Raw genomic sequence first — 3,047 nt, forward strand, 5'->3', positions numbered from 1 at the left:
CTCTCCCAACAAGAATTAAGTCGTCCAGGGTCTTCTAGTTGTCCAGACAACTTTTATTAAGTCGTCCAGGGTCAACTAGTCGTCCAGACAACTTTTATTTAAGTCGTCCAGGGTTAACTTGCAACTTTTATTGCAGAGATTGTTGCTGGAGGATACATCAGATGAGGCGATCTCGGTATAATAAGATCTTGCCGGAGGATAAAGCAGATGGTGTCACCTCCAAAGAGATTGTTCCTCTCACTTCCACTGACCGACCGAGCTTCGCTTCCAACGATCAACAACCGAGCTTTGCTTCCATCGATCCAAGCGTTCCAGTTTCAGAACCGAGCCTGGTTGTATTGGACAAAACAGCTCCACTGCTTCTGTGCGTGCAAGGAGTGAACGAACGAAGAAACCTGCTCCACGCAGATATCTCCTTATACGGCAAGAGAGAAGGAAACTCCTTAGAGTGGGAAAGTATAAATCCATTTCCCACACTAAACAGACTAAGATGAAGGAGCTCGCTGATTGGTTGAAAACTGATCCGTAAGTGATTGCTTTACCCATAATAGCTTGATTTAGTCTACCAAAACTGATTGCTTTTTTGTTTGCAGTGATTATTTCACTAAGCAAGAGGACAAAACCACGTACATCACCAACTTGGTGGTATCAAAAACTCCGGACACCCAAAGCATGGCTGGAAGACGTAGTAAGTCTTCTGCTTATCTTTAAGTCGTCTGATAACTTGTCTTTGTATAGATTTGTAAATATATAAGTCGTCTGGAAGGTTCTAACTTGTATTATTTTATATGCAGCATATAGATGCTTGGATGAATGTGCTGAGGCAGAGGTATAAGGAGAACCCACAATGTTTCCGGAGCGAGCGAATGTGCTTCCTGGATCACAACTTTACCCAGTCTTGGAGAGAACAGTATCTGTTCTTCAAAGCATCGTCGTCTGATCACAATGGTTTAGGAAGAATGCTACCTAGTGGGGCGGCGAGTTTGTATGACGGATCAATGCCTTCATTTTGCCAATCAAACAAGAAGTGGGGGGAGGACATTGATGATATCTATGCGCCACTGAACTTGGACAACAAACATTGGGTTGCTATTTGGATATCGATCCCTAAGAGGCACATAGTCGTCTGGGACATCATACCTTCATCTACCATACCAGAAAGATGGGATGAGATAATGGAGCCTTTTCTCGAGATGGTCCCTTATCTGCTTATTGAGTGCGGAGACCAGATGCATGGGTTTGGAGCGATACACATATGAGAGACTGCTGAAAGATGTACCCACGGCCAAGAATGGTGATTGTGGCGTGTACGCTGTAAAGTACAGTGAATGTCATGCTCTTGGGGTCCCCTTTAGCCCTAAAGACTTTGCTAGGTCCAATGCGAAGACTATGAGGGATAATATGGCTGTGGTTATATGGACGGAGCTTGTTGATCAGCATTTGAAAGATAATGAGGATGGTGGTATGTTTGTGGGCATGTATGATTAGATACACAAATCTAACTTGTATAGATTTTCTAACTTGTATAGATACACAAATCTATTTGTATATTTGAACTATTTGTATACACAAATCTATTTGTATATTTGAACTATTTGTATACACAAATCTATTTGTATGTTTGTGGGCATGTATGATTTATTTGATTTTCTAACTTGTATAGATTTTCTAACTTGTATAGATTTTCTAACTTGTGTAAGGTTTTCCAGCTGGACGACTTACAAATAAGTCGTCTGGAAGGTTTTCCAGCTGGACGACTTACAAATAAGTCGTCTGGAAGGTTTTCCAGCTGGACGACTTACAAATAAGTCGTCTGGAAGGTTTTCCAGCTGGACGACTTACAAATAAGTCGTCTGGAAGGTTTGAACGACTTACAAATAAGGTAGTCTAAAAATAGTAGAAGGTAGTCTAAAAATAAAATACACTGGACGACTTCGTAAAAGGTCGTCTAAAAAAAATACACTTGAAGGGATAGTAGAAGGTAGTCTAAAAATAAAACACACTGGACGACTTAGTAGAAGACTTAGTAGAAGGTTATCTGGTAGACGAAACACTGGACGACTTAGAAATTAGTCGTCTGAACGGGTAATCAAGACTGGACGACTTAAATTTAGGTCGTCTGGACAACTAGTCAACTGGTTGTGTACATTATGGTTTCGTATGGCCAGTTTCCTTGCAGTTTGAGCATCTCCGTGCCCTGTGTTTCTTCCTGGGTTTGTGTCCTCTCATCCTAGATAGCTCCAACCAAGATTGCCATCTTGATTTCTTCTGTCTCCCCGGACCACGCTTTACGTTTGGAGGAAATCATTCTCGTTCCTCAATATGTTGTGACACGATAGGATATATATTCTCTGAGTATCCTGCATACAGATGATTCTTTGAGTAAAGTGGACATACAAGTGTGTCGATATGCACACCAGCATGTGTTCCAGCTGCTATAGCATGAGAGCAAGGTATTTTCTCCACTCAATAGACACCACAATCACACTTTACATGTTCCAAATCAACCACACAGTCCATTTTGCCACCTTTGACAAAGAAACGCCATCCATCAATTGGTTCGACCGTCATCGTATCCGCTATCTCTGATCGAACAGCAAGCAAGTATTCAACACTCCGGCTATGTTCAGTTGAGAGACTCAAAGCATCTTGTCTCCTTTTCCAATACCATTTTCCTAACTTCTGCCTTATGAACTCCAGCAGGAACGAAATCGGAAATCCTCTTGCTCGCTTCAGTGCGGAATTAATAGATTCAGCGATGTTGCTTGTTTTTATGTTGAACATGTTCCCCTTACAATAAACCCTTGACCATAGCCTGGCGTCGGCCTTCTCCAAATACGTTGCAAGTTCCGGGTTTGCACTCCGTATCTCAGCCATGTACCGATCAAAATCGTAAACCGTGTGCGCATAAGCAGCCCCTTTCACCAAGTACATGAGATGTTTCCCTTTAAACTTTTTGACAATGTTATCTTGAAGGTGATAATAACATATTCCTCGGGTTGCCCAAGGAAACACCTTCTCACACGCACTTTTAATGGCCGCGTGCC

Source organism: Raphanus sativus, chromosome 9 (genome assembly GCF_000801105.2).
Source record: "Raphanus sativus cultivar WK10039 chromosome 9, ASM80110v3, whole genome shotgun sequence".
Lineage (NCBI taxonomy): Eukaryota > Viridiplantae > Streptophyta > Magnoliopsida > Brassicales > Brassicaceae > Raphanus > Raphanus sativus.